The following is a 22,086-nucleotide window of genomic DNA, read 5'->3' as shown; positions in this document are numbered from 1 at the left end:
TAGGGCCTGTTATCCTATGGGGGGACGACCGGGGGTATTTTTGAAAATTTTCAAAACGGACATATATTTTTAAAATTTTAATTTTTTTTAAATATAAAAAGAAAAAAGCGCGGCCGGAGGGCCAGCATGCAGTAGCGGCCCACGTGGGGCGCGCAGCACCCGTGTAGCTGGGCCAGACACGCAGAGCACGTGTGCGCACAGTGCACAGAGGTACAGCGCAGCACGGCAAGATTCCTGTATTTTTTACCATTTCTTATTATTATTATTATTATTCATATTTTTGTTTAACTAACTTGTTAACTATGAATTGATGTAAGTTGTAGAGCATAGACTTGTCTTGTAGAGTTCTTTTATAATTTACTTTTTATATATTAATTTGTTTAATATGTGTATATATACTCATAAGAATATTGTCGGATGTGTATAACTAATTTGTTCATAATGCTAAATCATTTATTCTCTTTTATAGATTAAACTGTTCAGCGATGTTGATTCATTTATTCGGAATATTTATTTTTCAGTAGTTATCCTATACAATCAAATGTTCGCACTGTTTACTATTTTTGTCCGTTGTACATTATTATTTGTTCGTGACATTTAACTTTTTGTTCGTAAGAATAGTTATTTGTTCCTAGTGTGAAAATATTTGTTCGCATTATTTTAAAATTAATTATTTGATGTTAATAAAATGTTTTTAAAAACATCAAGCAAACATAGACAAGTGTGGTCTTATTTTGAAGATCTTATCACAAGAAAGATAATGACGCAATCTAAATTTAATTTGAATATTCAGTTTTATAGTTATAATTTTTTTTAGTTTTGGATTTACATGTGTATGGGTGATGTCAATATTTTGTCTATATCTGCATGTATGGCAGGTTCTATTTTCTATAGCTGTCAACACACGCGGAAAAAGTCGAACTGTGCAGTGGGCCGTGAAACAGTTCAACCTGGGCCGAGACAGCTCGAACCGCCAAACCTGCACAGCACTTTCTTTGAGGCGATGGTTTCCTCAATTGTCATCCGAAGTGACAGCTATAACACCTCTCATGATTCAATTTCATGGGCTGGGCCCATAATGCTGGGAAACTGCTGTTCCAATCTTTGCCTCGACCAACAACAAGCGCTTTTTTCATTTTATATTTAAAAAAACAAAATTTCAAAAATATATGCCGAATAGGAAAATTTTCAAAAATGGGTGCATGTCGCCCCCCTAATGGGCGACAGGGTGTCTGTCGCCGATCCAGTTGGCGACATGACCTAAATGTAAAAAAATTACATTTAAGTCCTGACGCCTAGGTCGCATTAAACAGTAAACTTGTAAAATCGATATAAAATCGTAGAAAAATAAAAAAATACAAACTCAACTGTTCTGAATTCTGTGAAACAAGATCTACAACTTTTGTTACATAAAGTTTTTCATTTGATTAATATATCTTGCTCTATTTTAAATACCAGTTTAACGCACTTTTATTTAAATCTCAAGATCCATCCTTTGGATGCATGTCATCTTTGGCCAGATTGTTGCATATGGTGAGCATAGGTTTGTACAAAATTGGTAGGCCCATAAAACATTTATAGAATAAGCTTTTAAATTAGATCTTACAATATGTCTAGTTTAAATAGGTTATTTATATATGCTGCTATACTGAGTATTAGAAGCCATAACTTTTACAGTACCATTATTTTATTTCCTAAGAGCTATAATAAAAGTTTGGTAAATTTTAGATAAGTACAACTAGACCAAATGAATTATTTCAGATTTTTCTAGATACAAGAACTATTTTTCTTGATTTAGATACATTGATCAAATGAAAAACTTTATGTAACAAAAGTTGTAGATATTATTTCATATAATCCAGAACAGTTGAGTTTGTATTTTTCTGATTTTTCTACGATTTTATATCGATTTTACAAGTTCACTGTTTAATGCGTCCTGTGCGCCAGGACCTAAATATAAATTTATTTTACATTTAGATCCTGTCGCCAACTGGATGGGCGACAGACACCCTATCGCCCATTAGGGGGGCGACAGACACCCATTTTTGAAAAATTTCCCTATTCGGCATATATTTTTGAAATTTTATTTTTTTAATATAAAAATGAAAAAAAGCCCAACAACAATATTTAGGGAAAAAGCTAACACGCGTTAACAAATAGCGCGACCATGGCCTGCTACGGCCCGCCATTGTTGTTGATGGGCCGTTCGATCCAAGTTTTTTTTCTATTCCATATTTTATCTATTAAAAATATTATAATTTTAATTTGAATTATCTGTTTTCAATGCCGATCACATCACTATATTTAATAAATACAACCATACTTATGAAACTATATCCACCAATATATATTTTGATGATGTTTTACACTAGTAGCAACTTATTTGATGTCTTACTCTCTTTCTGTTGCAAATTATTGTACGTTGGTTACTGTGATGACAACTTCTGCTGCTCCGACGACTCCGATCGAGCAGAAGTCCTCTTCGGTCGACGACGACTGGACGGACGACGATGCCGACGACTCCGCCGCTCAGTTCTCCACCGGACCCAGCCTGAAGACCCCGCCTTCTCTAGCTCAGGATTAGTTTGCCTTCCTTTTTGGTGCTTTGTTGCCAAAGGGGGAGATAGATAGGGGGAGTAGAGATAGGGGGAGCTTGGTGGTATGTGGCGTGATTGGATCTTCTTGGATTTTGTGTATGATCATGTTATTTGGATATTGTGTATGCTCTATTTTGACATGTCCCTACATGTGCTTTATTTCGAGTAATGCATGCCTGTTTATCGCTTTCAATTTCATATCTAGTGTTTCTCTACTTTGTGTTGTCATCAATCACCAAAAAGGGGGAGATTGTAGCGCATCTAGGCCGATAGATGCTAATGGTAAGTTTCGGTGATTCATGACAACCGTATGCGACTAACGTGTGTTTTGAAGGAAAACTCAATGACTGGATTAGTCTCATATGAAATATGAAAGGAGACCCCTCAATTCAAAACAATCATGCGAACCAAGGACTCAATTTGAAAGCTTAAGGACCTTTATAGTCTCAAGTGTCACAAGGAGATGAAGGACACTTGTTTTAGCTAGGTTTTATAGTTTCTAGTTCTTGATCGTACTATTAAGAGGGGTTCATGAGTTAGTAGCTTGATCAAAATTAAGTTGGCCTTAGAAATCTTGCACACTCACTCAAAAACAGCAAAAGATGGTCAATAGAAGTTAACACAACTCTTGGAAAAAGAAACAATCAAAGTCACATTCGAATCCAAGTCAATTCAGCTGAAAACAAAGAAAAACAGCAGCACCGGTTGATCCGGTGCCCTAGCGTCGGAGCATCCGATGCATGGCGGAAGGACCGATTTCCTGTCGGTCTATCTTCTCTGGAAGCAGGCAGGAATTAAGTCAAAAACTCTAAAGCACCGGTTGAACCGATGGTCCCAAGAAAAGCACCGGTGCATTAGATGTAGTTTGTTCCAGAGAGCATGTTTTGGTGGACTTCAACTTCTCTTCAGCACCGGTTGAACCGACGCTTCAGAATCAAAGCACTAGTGCATTGGATGTACTTTGTTCCAGAACGCTTGTTTGAGTTGATCAGTGAACCTCTTCAGCACCGGTTGAACCGATGCCCCTAAGGAGCATGCACCGGTGCAATGACGCAAGCGTGGATACTGTGTCAGAACTCCAACGGCTACTAATTGGACACAGAGAGACCGGTTGAACCGATGCTTATACTTTCTATCCCGTCGGTTCTTCCGGTGGTCACGGTTTTTCTGCAGAAAACTTCCAATGGCTATGTGATCTCCTCCACTCTATATAAGGGTACCCCCTGGCTCATTTCAGTTGCCTTTGACACCCTGAATACTTGAGGCCACCCTTGAGAAGAAGAGAAAGTGCTTTGAGCAAAAGAGAGAAGATCTAGTGCCTTGTTTGTGCTTCATCCTTGAAGAATTCATCCTTTGCAAGTATAGCAAGTGTGCTTGAGCTAGGGCCAACTGAGTGTAGGTCAAGTGAAGGCTTAGGAGCTTGTTACTCTTTTTAATTGGCAGCACCTAGACGATCTTGGTGATTGAAGGTGTTTCTTTCGGAGCTTGCCAAGGATTGTGGGAGCCCGAAAAAATTTGTACGTGGCTTGAGCTCCACCACGCCGGGATGGTGAACGGAGACTCTTAGTGAGCGCCCAAGTCTCGGTGACATGGGAGGGGACAAGACTCTTAGTGAGTGTCACAACGTGGATTAGGGGTGTGTGCCAACACATCGACACCACGGGAAAAAATCCGGTTGTCTCTTGCTCACTCTTTCATTTCAAGCACTTACTTTCTTGCAATCTTTCATGTGCTTGATCTTAGAGATCATAACTTAGCTCTACCTTGCTTAGTTTCTTATCTTTGCTAGCTTGTGTAGTTTGCTTAGTTAGCCGGTTGGTGAATTGAGCCTTTCTAGCATTGCATAGGTTAAGGTTGTTTTATTTGTTTTAGAAATTTGAAAAAGGCCCAATTCACCCCCCCTCTTGATCCATTGATCCTTACAATTGGTATCAGAGTCTCGTTGCTCATTTGGATCATTAGCCTTCACCGCCTAGAGCTATGGCCAAGATGGGAGGTTCGCCGCCTCACTTCGAGGGCAAGAACTTTGCCTATTAGAACGTTCATATGGCCGCATATCTTGATGCGATTGCCCCCGAATTGTGGTTGGCAACAAAGACCGGGTTCACCGGAACTCCCACCTCGGAGCAATTAAAATGGAATGCTAAGACTAGAAATGCAATTTTCGAAGCCATTAGTGAGGAAGTCTTTGCTAGAGTAAATGACATGGACTTAGCAAGTGATATATGGAAAGAGCTAATTGAAATTCATGAAGGCTCCACAAAAGTCTGTGAACAAAAATATCATTTGTTTAGAGCTAAGTATGATTCCTTTAAGATGCTAGCTCACAAAAATTGCAATGATATGTATTCTCGCTTGAATGTCATTGTCAAGGACATTAATGCTCTTGAAGTTTCTAAAATTGACAGTGGCTCCATCAACCGCAAGATTCTCATGCTCCTTCCGAAGCCCAAGTATAACATTATCAATGCTATGCTTCAAAAGGAGAATCTTGATACAATGAAAGTGGGAGAGCTTGTGGGCGAAATTTGCGCTCATGAAATGGGTATCCTTGGTATGTCCGAAGAGCCAACTACAAGCAAGTCAATCGCTCTCAAAACCAAGGCAAACAAGCCCCGCAAGCTCAAGATGATCAAGCAAGAATCAAGCTCAAGCAATGAAGAAGAAGATCATCATGAAAACTCATTCGATGATGAAGAAGATGGAGAACGTGCTCTCATGATGAGAAAGTTCACACGCTTGAGTGACAAGATCAACAAGAAGGGTTACAACTTTGACCCTAAAAGAAGAATGTTCCGGCCAAGGGAAGATATCAAGAACAAAACTTGCTACAATTGTGGAGAAAAAAGTCACATCTCTCCAAATTACCCCAAGCCGGACAAGAGAAAGAAGGACAACAAGAGCAAGCATCGCCATGATTCAAGCGATGATGATGATGAAAATGAAAAGAAGAACAAAAACAAGAAACATGGGAAGAAGAAGAGCCATGACAAAAAGATCAAGCTCTTCCCAAAGAAAAAGGACAACACCAAGAGGAGCTTCTTGGTAGAAAAACAAGAGTGGGTGACTGATGTCTCATCAAGCGAAGAGTCAAATAATGAGGAAGAAGATATCGTCACCATCGCTCTCACCAATGAAGAATCATCGCTACCTCCACCTCCCATGTGCCTCATGGCAAAAGGTAAAACAAAGATATGTGAGGAGGATAGTGATAGTGATAATAATAGTGATGATGAGCTTGACCCTTTTGAGTTTACTAACCTTATTAATGAGTATACATCCGTTATCAAGAGGGAAAAGAGCAAAGTTAAGATTCTTGAGAGCACTCATGCTAAGTTAGAGCTTGCCCACTCCGACTTGCTTGGCAAGTACAATGACTTGCTCAAAAAGCACAATGAGTCACTTGTACTTGCTAAGCAAGTTGAAGAGAGCCACAAAAAGCTTAAACAAGAGCATAGGGAGTTGGCTCACAAATATCAAGAACTTGAATTTGCCTATGAAGCAATTGACCCAAGTCTTGAAAACTTTGTCAATGAAACTATTGAAAAGGTCAATGCTTCTACTTCATGTGATGACCTACTCATTAATACAAATGCCACTAATATTGTGCCCGAGCTTGCTCCTACTAGGGAAAATGAATTGATGTATCAAGTGGCAAGCCTCAAGAGTAGTATGGAGAAACTCTCAAGAGGAGAATACATCCACAAGGAAATTCTCTTCAATAATGCTCGTGACTATGGCAAGAGAGGTCTTGGTTCATTCCCGGAGCCAAATCAAAGGACTACTCCTTCCCCGGAGATCAAGACTAGCTTCATCAAGAAAGTTGGTTCATATTACCAACATTGGCAAGTCACCGGGCACCACACTAGAGAGTTCATCTTACCATCACGCCCTCTTCCCACTTTACCTAAGAATTACTCATCAATGTTTCAAAATAACCATTTTCTCTTGAGTAAAGTGAAGGGCAAGGTGAAGGCCAAATTCATTGGCAAAATTGCTAAGGAGTCAAAGAAGAAGCTCCCCAAGCAACTTTGGGTCCCAAAAGCTCTTGTCACACATGTGCAAGGCCCAAAACTTGTTTGGGGTCAAAAACTCAAAAGTGAATTCTCATGTGTGTAGGTGAACTACAAAGCCGGTGGAAAACATTGGGTACTTGATAGCGGTTGCTCTCAATACATGACCGGCAATGATAACATGTTCACCTCTCTTGAAGACCCCGGCGATCATGAACATGTCACCTATGGTGATAACTCAAGGGGAAAAATTTTAGGTTTGGGTAGAATAGCAATCTCTAAAGATTTATCTATTTCTAATGTCTTGTTTGTAGAAGCACTTAGTTTTAATCTCATTTCTATTGCTTAATTATGTGATCTTGGATTAACGTGTACCTTTGACAAGAATGGTGTTGTAGTAACTCTTGAAGAAGACAAGTCATTGGTATTCACGGGGTTTAGGCATGGTAACATTTACTTGGTGGATTTCTCTTCAAAGCAAACAAGCTCCATGACATGCCTCTTCTCCAAGTCATCTCTTGGGTGGCTTTGGCATAGAAGAATTGCTCATATCGGCATGAGCAACCTCAAGAAAGCACACAAGAGAGGGATGATCACCGGCTTGAAGGACGTCACATTTGAGAAGAACAAGTTATGCAAAGCATGCCAAGCCATGAAGTAAGTTACAACACATCATCCCATCAAGACGATGTTGTCTACCTCCAAGCCGCTCGAGCTACTACACATAGATCTCTTTGGTCCAACTACATACAAGAGCATTGGTGGTAACCTCTATTGCCTAGTAATCGTTGATGATTTTTCACGCTATACTTGGGTCATGTTTCTAGGCGATAAGGGTGAAACTCCAGAAATCTTCAAGACATTTGCAAGAAGAGCTCAAAGGAAGTACAACTCCCCAATTGTGAAGATCCGGAGTGACAACGGCACCGAGTTCAAAAATATGAAGATTGAAGAATGGTGCGATGAAGAGGGCATCAAGCATGAATTCTCCGCCACCTACACGCCTCAACAAAATGGAGTGGTGGAAAGAAAGAACAAGACACTCATCACTCTAGCAAGAGCAATGTTGGATGATTATGGCACGTCCGAGAAGTTTTGGGCGGAAGCAATCAACACGGCGTGTCATGCATCCAACCGAGTGTATCCCCACCGACTCCTCAAGAAAACTCCATATGAGCTCATCACCGGGAAGAAACCAAATATATCCTACTTTCGAGTCTTTGGTTGCAAATGCTTCATTTATAAGAAGAAAAAGCTCGGTAAGTTTGAGAGTAGATGTGATGATGGTTTCTTTCTTGGTTATGCATCAAACTCCAAAGCATATAGAGTATTCAATCAAACCTCCGGGTTAGTTGAAGAAACATGTGATGTGGAGTTTGATGAATCTAATGGCTCCCAAGAGGAGGTTGTTGGCTATGACAATGTAGGTGATGAGGAGATTGATGAAGCTTTGAAGAAGATGTCCATTGGGGATATCAAGCACCTCCACATCATGCTTGAAGATCAAGGGGGAGGACTTTCCTCATCTACACCAAGCACCTCCACGGCACCCCAAGTGGATGAAGATCAAGAAAAAGATGATCCACAACTTCAAGAAGATGTGCCAACACCAACACCCCAAGTCTAAGAACAAGAAGAGCAATTTGTTCCACCACAAGCACAAGTCACCCATGATCCACCCCAACAAGGATCCATGCAAGTACCGCTAGTGAAGCATGGTCGCATCACCAAGGATCATCCAATTGATCAAATCATTGGTAGTCCTTCCAAGGGAATAAGAACTCGCTCTAAGCATGCTTCATTTTGCGAATATTACTCGTTTGTTTCTTGTATTGAACCCACTAGTATAGAGGAAGCACTTGAGGACTCGGATTGGGTGATAGCCATGCAAGAAGAATTGAACAACTTCACCCGCAATGAAGTTTGGGTCCTCGAAGCTCCTCCGAAAGACAAGAACATCATCGGCACAAAGTGGGTCTTCCGAAACAAGCAAGATGAACATGGGGTGGTGATACGCAACAAAGCAAGACTTGTGGCAAAAGGGTTCACTCAAGTCGAAGGTTTGGATTTTGGTGAAACCTTTGCTCCGGTCGCAAGACTTGAAGCTATCCGCATCCTTCTTGCTTACTCTTCACACCATAATATCAAGTTATATCAAATGGATGTGAAAAGTGCATTCTTAGATGGTATTATTAACGAACTTGTTTATGTTGAGCAACCTCCCGGGTTTGAAGATCCGAGGAATCCTAACCATGTTTATAGATTGCACAAGGCACTCTATGGGCTCAAACAAGCTCCAAGGGCTTGGTATGAGAGGCTTCGTGACTTCCTAATCATGCAAGGCTTCAAGATCGGGAGGGTGGACACCACATTGTTCACAAAAGACGTCAACGGGGATCTTTTCATTTGTCAAATTTATGTTGACGATATTATCTTTGGCTCAACTAATGATTCTCTAAGCCATGAGTTTGCTACCATGATGTCTAGGGAATTCGAGATGTCCATAATCGGCGAATTGACCTTCTTCCTTGGTTTTCAAGTCAAACAAATGAAGGAAGGGACATTCATCCATCAAGAAAAGTACACTAAAGATATCTTGAAGAAGTTCAAGATGGATGAATGCAAGCTGATCAAGACACCCATGGCAACCAATGGGCATCTCGACTTGGATGTGGACGGTAAACCGATTGATCAATCCCTCTATCGTTCTATGATAGGGTCTTTGCTTTACCTTACCGCATCTAGGCCCGATATAATGTTTAGTGTGTACTTGTGTGCCCGCTTTCAAGCAAACCCAAAGGAATCATACCTCTCGGCTGTGAATAGGATCCTTCGGTATCTCAAGCACACCCCAAGCATAGGCTTGTGGTACCCCAAAGGCGCTAGCTTAGATCTCTTGGGATACTCGGATTCGGATTTTGCCGGAAGCCGGGTGGATCGCAAGAGTACCTCCGGGGGTTGCCACTTGCTTGGGCGTTCTCTAGTTTCTTGGTCAAGTAAGAAGCAAAATTCCGTGGCTTTGTCCACCACGGAAGCGGAATATATAGCGGCCGGTGCATGTTGTGCCCAAATCCTATATATAAGCAAACCCTTTTGGACTTTGGTGTGAAACTATATAGGATACCACTCCTTTGTGACGATGAAAGTGCCGTAAAAATTGCCAAAAATCCGGTTCAACACTCTCGCACAAAGCACATTGATATTGGCCATCACTTCTTGCGTGATCACGAAGCTAAAGGAGACATATCTCTTCAAGGTGTGAGATCCGAGGAGCAATTGGCGGATATTTTCACAAAACCATTAGACGAGAGTACTTTTGTTAGGCTAAGGAATGAGCTTAATGTATTAGATGCGGCAAACATCATGTAAGTTGCCATGTCATATAGAAAAATGCATACATATATGACACTTGTCTAACCTTGTCAAGATAGTGATGAACATGGGTCTTGCATGAGCCCGTGGTCTTCATTTCGCTCATGGCATGAAGAATAGTTCATCATAAAGAAGCTTGCCAAGGGTTCAAACTTGACAAGATAGATTTAAATTCGTGCAATGCATGTGCTTGTCATATAGAATGCATCCATGTTTTAATTCTAGCTTTGCATTGGCATTGCATCTCGTTAGTAGCATCACAAGGGAGCAAATCACACTTCGAGAAAGATATTCATGCTAAATATGATATATCATCTCTACAAGGGTGATAAGATTAATGTTGCGCTTTAATGCCTATTGAGTCACGTCCTACCGAACTTAAAGTTTCAATCTCTAAGTTCATAGGCAAAGTGGCTCATACATTTGGTTTTTGTGTTTAAACCTCGCTTGGTTCTTAATTTGCCTATGTTTATATAAAAGCTTGCGAGCACTTAGTATGAGTGTTTGAGGGGTGAGGTTGTCTCTCGAAAATGGTCCAAATTGAGTGTTTATGGCTTTGGTTTTGAAAATTTGGTTCAGAAATAGAGTTTGTAGTTCAGCAGAAATTTTCCTTAACCACCGGTTAAACCGATGCCTTGTTTTTTCCATCATCGGTTCAACCGGTGCTTAAGTCTTCGTGGCTCGGTTTCTGCATCGTCTCTGGAACAACCTCCGACCGTTACACCGATGGCCACCGGTGCATCCGATGGTTGGCGGATGAACCGACGCCTCAGCATCGGTTCAACCGGTGCTACTGCGTGGAGTTTTGGCCCTTGCAGTGTCTCTGGACCTTACTCCTGTCGTTGCACCGACGCCCGTCGGATGTTCCGATGCCTCAGTGGCGGTTCTTCCGGTGCCCCTGTTGACCACATTTTCATCTCAATCAGATCTGGTCAAAGTTACACCGGTAGTTACACCGATACCTTTTTCACCGAACCATCGGACCTTCCGGTGCCTTAGGGTTGGCGGGCCCGCACGACCTGTTTTCACTTAACCTCTGCGCGGGCCCCGCGCATCAGTTACTGCGGCCTCTTCTTCTACCTCGCGAACTGCCGCCCCGCACCTGGCACTGCTCTGCCGCTGCCCGCGCCTTCGCTCCGCCGCCGCGCGCCCACACGCCGCCACTGCTCCACACGCCGCCGCTGGTCCTCTGCGCCGCCGCCCGCGCGAGCCTCAAAAGCACCGAGCCCACGCCACGACAGCTCCGCGCCTGCGCCGCCCGCAAGCCACCGACCGTGCGCCGCCGTCATCCTCGTCCAGCGCCGCCTGCACTGCTGCTCCTCCTGCTCCACTCCTTCCCCACGCACGAGCTTTCAAGCCCGATTTGAATTCCTTCCACCCATTGCCCAAGTGCACGCCAGGTGTTCGAGGAATTGCCTCTTAGGCTTTTTCCGTCGATTTCTTCCCTAATTTGCAAGAGTATGGCCTACACACTCTTTGGCATGTGAAGTTCCTTTGCACACATGCACATATACACATACACCTTTCTTGTTCCTGCAAATCCCTTTTTAGTGTGGTGTTTCGACGGATATCCACTAGATTTCGTGTTTTTAGGCTCATATCATTCCATGTTATGCTTCTATGTCAGATGGCTGGTGACAAGAAGGGCAAGTGTAAGATGGTTGTGCAGAAGAAGAAGAAGCGCACCCGTAAGGACCGCGAGCGAGAGCAAGCTGAGGCAGTTGTAGACGCAGCAGACAGGCAGGGTTCACTCAGGATCAGAGATCCTCAGGCTCAGGGGGAGCCACAATAGTAGTTACGTCGCTCAGGACGTACTCAGACAGCTCAGACCACACCTGAGTCCCGCTCACGTCCACGGACTCGAGGTGGTGGTACTCAGAGGGGAGCAGGTCATGCACAGCAGCAGCAGCACACCGGCAGTGGCACTCAGACAGGAGGTCAGGACAGTGGTGAGGAGCTGCCCGAGGTTGAGTTATTTGATCTCAGGGGTATTCCAGGACCTAGGGTCAAGAGACTGAGATATGTCACCCCGGAGCAGTGGTTTCCCGAGCAGAGAGACGTTGGAGTTGATCGTCGCTTTCACATTCTGCTTCAGGAGTCTTTTTACCACGCCTACTGCCAGTTGGATATCAAGATCAGTGAGCACAAGATGCTCCACTGGGTGGCTATGCGTGTGGCAACAGGAGGGATTCCAGTGCTTCCTCTCTTCGAGAGATATGATGGATTGCCTGCTCTACTCAGTGAGAGGTCCAGATACATTCGAGAGTGGGTTCGAGTCTTCTACGCCACTCTGTTTATTGAGGAGGACCGGCAGTTTATTGACTTCATGTTCCAGGAGAGGCACTATCGTTTGACCCGAGCTCGACTAGCTACCCTGCTTGGAGTTCAGATTGCCGAGGAGCCACACTTCGTGCACTATCAGGCTTATGGCAGCACGGTGCCTCCTCATCGTCCTCATGAATCTCACGTCCCGTCTGACGAGGAGATCAGCATTCTCTTTGAGCAACCTTTCCTACCTGGCACACCGAGGACCCCGGACAGACTAACTCACGTAGCTCACTCAGTACATCTAGCTTTGAGGAAGAGTCTGTTGTTTCGGATTGGATACAATGAGGGGATCACAGCTCTGATGCAGTGGCTTCTATTGTATATCATGACAGGACGAGACTTCGACCTCGTTGATTTCTTTATCTGCGAGCTAGAGGACGTGATTCTGGATGGAATGATAGTTCACCGTCGCCATCCTTTTGCTCATTGGGTCTGCTGGATACTGGCTCAGCTTAGTCAGAACGAGCATATGGATGAGCTGGAGCAGTCGAGGACGCACTTCAGTTTTTACTCACCCGCTACTCCTCGAGACGGTCGTCGTGGCTCGAGAGGCCAGCGCCGAGCACAGCGGATTCTGGATGAGCGTGTCTTGGCTGAGGGCAGAGTTGCAGATGATCCGACAGCAGCCGAGGATGCCTCACTAGCAGCAGCAGAGGCCCAGCTCCCACACTATCTAGTCACTGACTCAGAGGACTCGGAGGATGACGAGGATTTCATACCTACTGTGACCGTCCCTCGAGGAGCTCATGACGATAAGGCAGGATCCTCTGGTGCAGCCCGCACCCCTGCTCCTCCAGTTACCACTGCTCAGGTCACTCAGCTCGATGCTCTAGCTACTATTCTTCAGAGGCTATCTGACCAGCAGGACCGATTTGTTGCGGCTCAGCTGAGTATGCAAGCCGAACAGGCTCGCCAGCAGGAGGCCCAGACTCTAGTGCTTGAGGGGATTCGGCAGCAGCAGGAGGCCATGAGGCTACAGCTACAGCAGCAGTAACAGATTCAGCAGCAGATGTTCACATTCTTCTCGGGATGCTTCGGTCAGCTATATCGTCACACTGGACTGCCTGAGCCTCTGCTCCCTACACCCCAGCAGCTCCAGTTCGACCCCACAGCTCCTGCTCCACCTGTTGGTGGTTTCGTGCAGACACCCTTGTCATCCTTCCCGATGTCATCACTTCTTCAGACCGGGTTGTTTGCCAGTCCTGTTCCTACTTCTGCTCCGGCTCCTACTCCACAGCCTAGTGTTTGGACTGCTGAGCAGCGTGATGAGTTCCTTAGGCAGCAGCAGATCCTGCACCAGCTCCAGCACCCCTCGGCTCAGTCCCTCTCTTTCGAGTCACCTTCACAGCCTGAGGTGCTCCCGTCCGTCCGTCGTGCGCCCCACTCAGCCAGACCTGACTCCCGTCACGTCTGCTCCTCCGACGGACTCCACGGTCGTCGCCGAGCCAGCTACTACCGCTACACCAGCTACTTCTGCTGCTCCGACGACTCCGATCGAGCAGAAGTCCTCTTCGGTCGACGACGACTGGACGGACGACGATGCCGACGACTCCGCCGCTCAGTTCTCCACCGGACCCAGCCTGAAGACCCCGCCTTCTCCAGCTCAGGATTAGTTTGCCTTCCTTTTTGGTGCTTTGTTGCCAAAGGGGGAGATAGATAGGGGGAGTAGAGATAGATAGGGGGAGTAGAGATAGGGGGAGCTTGGTGGTTTGTGGCGTGATTGGATCTTCTTGGATTTTGTGTATGGTCATGTTATTTGGATATTGTGTATGCTCTGTTTTGACATGTCCCAACATGTGCTTTATTTCGAGTAATGCATGCCTGTTTATCACTTTCAATTTCATATCTAGTGTTTCTCTACTTTGTGTTGTCATTAATCACCAAAAAGGGGGAGATTGTAGCGCATCTAGGCCGATAGATGCTAATGGTAAGTTTCGGTGATTCATGACAACCGTATGCGACTAATGTGTGTTTTGAAGGAAAACTCAATGACTGGATTAGTCTCATATGAAATATGAAAGGAGACCCCTCAATTCGAAACAATCATGCGAACCAAGGACTCAATTTGAAAGCTTAAGGACCTTTCTAGTCTCAAGTGTCACAAGGAGATGAAGGACACTTGTTTTAGCTAGGTTTTATAGTTTCTAGTTCTTGATCGTACTATTAAGAGGGGTTCATGAGTTAGTAGCTTGATCAAAATTAAGTTGGCCTTAGAAATCTTGCACACTCACTCAAAAACAGCAAAAGATGGTCAATGGAAGTTAACACAACTCTTGGAAGAAGAAACAATCAAAGTCACATTCGAATCCAAGTTAATTCAGCTGAAAACAAAGAAAAACAGCAGCACAGGTTGATCCGGTGCCCTAGCGTCGGAGCATCCGATGCATAGCGGAAGGACCGATGCCCTATCGGTCTATCTTCTCTGGAAGCAGGTAGGAATCAAGTCAAAAACTCTAAAGCACCGGTTGAAGCGATGGTCCCAAGAAAAGCACCGGTGCATTAGATGTACTTTGTTCCAGAGAGCATGTTTTGGTGGACTTCAACTTTTCTTCAGCACCGGTTGAACCGACGCTTCAGAATCAAAGCACTAGTGCATTGGATGTACTTTGTTTCCAGAACGCTTGTTTGAGTTGATCAGTGAACCTCTTCAGCACCGGTTAAACCGATGCCCCTACGGCGCATGCACCGGTGCAATGACGCAAGCGTGGATACTGTGTCAGAACTCCAACGGCTACTAATTGGACACAGAGAGACCGGTTGAACCGATGCTTATACTTTCTATCCCGTCGGTTCTTCCGGTGGTCATGGTTTTTCTGCAGAAAACTTCCAACGGCTATGTGACCTCCTCCACTCTATATAAGGGTACCCCTGGCTCATTTCAGTTGCCTTTGACACCCTGAATACTTGAGGCCACCCTTGAGAAGAAGAGAAAGTGCTTTGAGCAAAAGAGAGAAGATCTAGTGCCTTGTTTGTGCTTCAACCTTGAAGAATTCATCCTTTGCAAGTGTAGCAAGTGTGCTTGAGTTAGGGCCAACTGAGTGTAGGTCAAGTGAAGGCTTAGGAGCTTGTTACTCTTGGTGATTGGCAGCACCTAGACGATCTTGGTGATTGAAGGTGTTTCTTTCGGAGCTTGCCAAGGATTGTGGGAGCCCGAAGAAGTTTGTACGTGGCTTGAGCTCCACCACGCCGGGATGGTGAACGGAGACTCTTAGTGAGCGCCCAAGTCTCGGTGACATGGGAGGTGACAAGACTCATAGTGAGTGTCACAACGTGGATTAGGGGTGTGTGCCAACACATCGACCCCACGGGAAAAAATCCGGTTGTCTCTTGCTCACTCTTTCATTTCAAGCACTTACTTTCTTGCAATCTTTCATGTGCTTGATCTTAGAGATCATAACTTAGCTCTACCTTGCTTAGTTTCTTATCTTTGCTAGCTTGTGTAGTTTGCTTAGTTAGCCGGTTGGTGAATTGAGCCTTTCTAGCATTGCATAGGTTAAGGTTGTTTTATTTGTTTTAGAAATTTGAAAAAGGCCCAATTCACCCTCTTTTGGTCCATCGATCCTTACAGTCGCGCGCTCAATCTCCACGCGACCAGTCGCGCTATATCCCTGTTCAATATTTAGAATAACAAATACTCAATGTTAATGAAAAGTTGGTTTAAATTAATAAAAAAATTGGTTTTTTCACTTTATCCATGGCACTAAAAAAATTTAACATCATCAAATTGGTTTCACAAAATTAACCTTCCCTTAGTATATGCCTTCTTTTCCTTGCCATTTTGCTTCCTTTACGCCTTTTACTTTTCTTTTTTCCACTAAGGATGCGAATTGTTTTAATTAGGGAATTTTCACCCCTTTTTCTCAAATTCTTCTTTTCTCTTTTCTTTCCTCATTCTTTTTATTTTGCAGCCCTAGTTATATGACCATTTTGCCCGTAGCCAACCTGGCGAGCATCATTTCCACCGTCAATACGTGATTTACTGCTGGCGAGTTTACACCTTTCCACTGTCTGACACAAGATTCCCTGCAGGTGAGTTTGCACTGCCCGCTACCTGTCCTTATACTGGGGCTGTCCAAGGTGTGCCATGCCTCCGACCTTACACATGCGTTTGGTTACTTGCATTAGGCTGTCCGCACTCGTCATACTCTAAATCTATCACATAAAAGAAATATTTCGTCCTGGTCAGTGAAATTCTCTCCTACATATTCACTTTCTCCGCACCCATTCATCATCTATATCTCTACTTTATCCCAACTACCAAAAACTGAATCCACTTGTTAGAATTATTTTTTTCCTCCATCCCCCACCGGTGACTCTCTCCTTCCTCCCACCCTCCCCCCTCTCTCTCTTCCCCATCGCCCGGCGCACAGCACCGCCCCCTCCTCCCTCGCCGAGCAGCGCCGCCGCGGCCCGTGGGCTATCGAGCAGCGCCACCCCCTTCCTCCTCGCCGGCGGCGGCCATGGCCGGATTCGGGAGCACCTAAAGCTCTGGCGGCGGCCATGGCGCGAGGAGGGAGCTGGCGGCAGGCCTCGCGGCGGCGCCCCCCCCTCCCGCCCCTGCTCTCCCTCCACGAGGCCATGGCGGACGAGGAGCTGGCGGCGGGCCTCGCGGCGGCGACCCCCGCCCCTGCTTCAGCTGCGAGCGGGGCGGCGCATGGAGCTCACGGCCGCTACGCGCGCCGCCGCCCCCAGGAGCTTGCGGTCCCGGCTGCCGGCCCTGCAGCAGAGGAAGGAAGAGCCAGGGGTGGCGGCGCGAGGCAGCAGCTGCGTCGCTCGGCGATGGCGGGCTGGCGCGGGGCGAGTCGTAGTGGCCTGTCGCGCCGCCCTGGGAGCTCCAATCGGCGGCGGCGCTGGCCCCTCCTTGGCAGCACAATATCCCTCCTCCTCGCGCGGCTTCCGGCGGCCGTCGAGCTCGGCGGCCTCCAGCTCCGCCGCGCCGAGGTCAAGCGGATCTTCGGCAACGGCGAGCTCTGCGACGGCTTGGCGCTCGGCCCGTCGAGCTCCCTTCCTTCCCTCCCTCTCTCTCCCTGTGGAGGCCGGCAGACGCTTGGGGCTGCGCACGCCCGGTGGTGGGCCCCGCGCCATGTCAGGTGGTAGCGTCCGTCCGCTACGACGCCAGATTTGGGGGAAGAAAAGCCATCCGGAGAGATCGTGTATGCGATAGCGTCTCCCGCTACAGGCCGCCCATCCGCTATCTGGTACGGGAAGATACCGTCCCGGACACTTTACCGGACCCGCTGCAGATAGCCTTAGACCCTAGCCAAGCTCCCGTAATACAGAGTGGACCTGTTTGGATGCCTGCACAGCCATTTAGCCAGGCTTTGCAATGCAAAAAAAAAGGCCTGCTGGCCTGCCTTAGCTAGTACGCGAAATTTGGCCGCACTAGCTAAGCCAGGTCCGGTCTGTGAACTCCACTCACCTCCCCCGTTAGTTACCACCGTCGCCTTTTCCCTCACCTCCGCTCAGGATGCCCTTCGTCTCCGCCTCCGGCCTCCGGCAAGCGCATGCGGCTTTCACACCACTCGCACGGACCCACGCCAGAGCTCGGCACCGGCCACATGATGGATGCGCTCCCTGCAGGTCGGAGCTCGCCCACCCCGCAAAAGCTCACCTGCCCGCCCCGCGAAAGCTCACCTGCGTGACCGGCGGCGACGCATAGCCCATGGTGGCCTTCAGTGCACTGCAGGCTCAACGCCTCATGGCGGCCGGTTGCCCTAGCCATAGCTGAACTTAGATGAGGGCCACCGGCCGTAGCTCCCCTTTGATTGAGAGGAGGATTGGGAAGATAGCAATGGCGACACAAAAAAATTGGATTTCGTGGGCATCGTTCTTCTCAGCCGTCGGAACTTCAATCACCTTTCTCCTCTGCCTGATTCGATCTGATTCATGGGCGATGCACTAAAAAATCTTGTCGGGGAAAGAAGCTGTCAACATTGCTTGGTGATTTGTTTGATTTGATTTCGATCTTCAAGACAAGGGCAATCCGAAGCCTTTTTCCTCCCTTTTTTTCTTGTTAAATTTTTGTTCATTTTTTGCTTCCCAGACTACACCGCCAAAGCATGCCTGCAGAAACGGGCTGTGCTTGTCCACCGTCGGCGCCTCCGCTTTCGCTCGTTAGATGGCCTATCGCTGAAGCTGGCGGCCATTGGACTGGCGAGTTGCTGACTGCTGTGGCATGTGTGGAATGAGTGCTGAGAAGGTGATTTTACACGAAGCAATGCGTGCAACCAAACAAGAATTATTCTGTACAGACTTAGCAGATACATACAACCAAACATATATAGTTGCATTGCACTAGCCTGGCTTGTGCTAGCCTGGCTTAGGCCAAACTAGTACATGAACCAAACGGACCCTACATGGCTGAAGGCAATCCATGGCTGAAGCCCCGCCTATAGAGCTCCATCCATTGCCACTCATAGAGTCATAGTCCTCCCCTTTCCGTACCCTAAATATAGCTGAGAACCCCCCCCCAAATGGATTCCCATCATCAGGATAAGAAGAGCCGCCATTATAATTACCTGCGCCAGCAAAGCGTCTCCACCACTTTGTTGAGACATCATCCTCATGTGAGCCTTGCTGAAAATAAGGCAAGAACAATCTGGAGCTTGAATAAAAATGGAAAAATGGCGAAATAAGGAAAAAAGATGAAAAATCCTTAATCAAAAGAATTTACACCCTTAATGTCAAATTTTGAAAGACTTACGATTGGATGCTACAAATACACAAAAATTGTTGTGCTTACCGCCAAACTTGTTGCCAATCACGTCCTCGAGCGTTTGAAATACAATTTTTGGATAAATAAAATGCATTTGTCAAGTCACCTTCCCCTTTGCTCTGCATAAGTTTTGGATAACCTGATTATCCGATTTTCAGCTTTTTTATATAATCAAAAATAAAATACTGCGCATTTTGTGCGATAAGGCTTTCTCCAACCATTCCCCCCATCCAACTCCCCCCAAACGTATTATTTACTATATTTTACTACCTCCCTCCAAAAGATTCCTCCCCCTATAACTCCTTCTCTCCAACCATTCCCCCCATATCTATTCCCCATATATACTATCACTCATTAACTAACTATTTATTTAACGTTTTTGAATTTTAAAAAAACCATACAGTATTTGTACTGTCATAATATGCATTATCATCGTGTTACGGGGCTCAAACGGGATTAATATTACGAAAAAACAGTGTGATTAGAGATATAGGGGGAGTTGGAACTCACCCTACACGTGGGGGGAGTTTCAACTCCCCGGCGAGTCGTTGGAGCGCTCGCTCCCCCGCCCCCGGTGGGGGGCGTTATCCGGTGTGCCCTTGGAGCAAGCCTAATCGCTAGCCCACAGCCCCTTCCTCCTCGGTCCACTCCCCATCCTCGGCGTCGCTGCGTGCTTCCCCGCCGGCGCCGGCGCCGGCAGCTATGCTCCCCGTCCAGAAACAACACCTTCCTTTGTCCTTCCGTCCCCGCACGACCGTCACGCTCCTCTCGTTGCGGCGCCACCAATGCCGTCTACCCACGACACGATTCTCCACCGCCGCCGCCGCCTACTCGGCTAGCCGCGCCGACGACCCCTTCGCCGTCGAGGAATACCTCGTATCCACCTGCCGTCTCACCCCTGCGCAGGCGCTCAAGGCCTCCAAGGTGCTCTCGCACCTCAAATCCCCCTCCAGGCCCGACGCAGTGCTCGCCTTCCTATCGGGCCTCGGTCTCTCCGACGCTGACATCGCCGCCGCCGTCGCCTACGACCCGAAGCTCCTCTGCTCCGAGGTCGAGCGCACGCTGGCCCCGCGCCTCGCAGAGCTCCGGGACCTCGGCCTCTCGCCGTCCCAGATCGCCCGCCTCGTCCTTGTTGACCCCGCGCGCTTCCGCCGCCCCACCGTCGTCTCCAAGCTGCAGTACTACGTCCCCCTCTTCGGCTCCTTCGACAACCTGCTCCAGGCGGTTCAGGAGCAACGCCTACCTCCTCAGCTCCGACCTCGAGCGGGTGGTCAAGCCCAACGTCGCGTTACTGATGGAGTGCGGGCTAGATGCTTGTGATATTGCCAAGCAGTCCGTCCCCGTGCCCAGGCTGATCACCACCAACCCAGAACGCGTCCGGGCGATGGTGGAGCGAGCCGAGGCTGTCGGCGTGCCTCGTGGAACCGGGATGTTCAGGCACGCGCTGCTCGCAGTCGTGTTCCTCAGCGAGGAGAAGATCGCCGCCAAGGTGGAGTTCCTGAAGAAGACGTTCCGGTGGTCAGATTCTGAGGTGGCCATTGCGGTTTCCATGCTGCCCTTGATGCTGAAGCACTCCAAGGACAGGTTGCGCCGCATGTCGGAGTTCCTGATCACCCAGGTCGGGTTGGAACCAGAGTACATAGCTCAAAGGCCTGCGCTGCTTACATATAGCTTGGAGCGCTGCCTGATGCCCCGGCATTATGTTGTCAAGTTCCTTAAGGAAAATGGATTGCTGGAGCAGGACCGGAGCTACTATACCGCAGTCCAAGTAAGTGAGAATGTCTTCATGGAGAAGTTCATACGTCCATACAAGGAAGCTGCACCAAGCCTCGCCCAAGACTATGCTGCTGCTTGCAGAGGAGAAGTACCCACTAGCCTCAGATTTCAGGAACCCTGCACAGGCCCGGCAAGTGCTTGACTATTTAGTGCTTAGCAATATTTTGACACTGAGGAGTTAGCTTTGTAAGTGTTCTTGCCTAATCGCATGCTGGTTCAGTTGTGGTTAACACCCAATGGAACTAGTATTTTGATTCCTGAATCCTGATTGCAGACTTGACTTCTGGTAAAGAAGCCAGTGTGGCATAGTTATGACCATGACTAGATCTATCTTTGCTCTGTGTTGATTTAAGTTGACTGGAACCTTCAGCATCTGTACCTTTTGAGAAGCTTGGTCGTCAACTCACGATATGATATATCATCAGCTTGATGAATTTTCTCAGGACGGGCGTGGATGCTGAATGAAGAGTTTAACGTCTTATATTGCCCAATGCGTGCGGACAAATTTCAGCAAAAGTTGGTCTAGCCTTAGGAGAAGAGCATATGTCAGGCCTTAGGAGAAGAGCTTATGTCAGGCCTTAGCAAAAGCTGCGCTGGAAAACAACAATGGGGGACCGCATTAAGTACTCCACCAATCCTAAGTTATTAGTGGTTTTATACTTTTAGCTTTTCTAGATTCATAGTTTTTGCGATGCATCTATATCTATGTGCATAAAGAAGCCAAAATAACTAATAATTTGGGACGGATGGAGTACAAACTAAGTATGATTAAAAACAAATATATTGTATATGCATTTTTACCGCACCAAATAATATTTAACAAATTGTCAATTTGATCTTAAGGAGACTTATGGCCAAGACCAGTGACATTACTCTACCATCTTCCTAAGATCTTGTTTGGATAAACACATTCCCTCCCAACACTTATGGATTGGAGGGGGGGGGGGGGGAGAAATGAACTAAATTTCCACCTCAACTCCTCCCAATACGTATGAATTGGAGGGGATTTATATATATCCAAAAAAGGCCTAAGTGAGAGAGTGGAAGTCATAATTTATGTTGGAGGGGACAATGATTCGCCCCTACCAATTCTTTTTGGAAAAATATTCTGTGCGCATGGGGCTAGGTGCACACCGTCCAACTGGTTGGCACATGTAAAGGTAACCGAGGATCATCACAGTGGCTAACCAGCGATTTTGGAGCCCTAAATACTACCAGCCTACCGATCGCCTTGGGGGGGGGGGGCGTAGCGTGTGCACAGAGGATCACTTTTTCAGATGGTAGT

General features: G+C 46.7%; 1 pseudogene; it reads left to right on the top strand.

Annotated features, from left to right (window-relative positions):
- The first annotated feature begins 19,603 nt into the window (after positions 1-19,603).
- Positions 19,604-21,175, top strand: LOC120703121 (annotated as a pseudogene).
- The last annotated feature ends 911 nt before the right edge of the window (positions 21,176-22,086 follow it).

This window comes from Panicum virgatum, chromosome 4K, assembly GCF_016808335.1.
Source record: "Panicum virgatum strain AP13 chromosome 4K, P.virgatum_v5, whole genome shotgun sequence".
Lineage (NCBI taxonomy): Eukaryota > Viridiplantae > Streptophyta > Magnoliopsida > Poales > Poaceae > Panicum > Panicum virgatum.
Note: the sequence above shows the minus strand (reverse complement) of the source record. Positions and strands in the feature narration are given on the sequence as shown.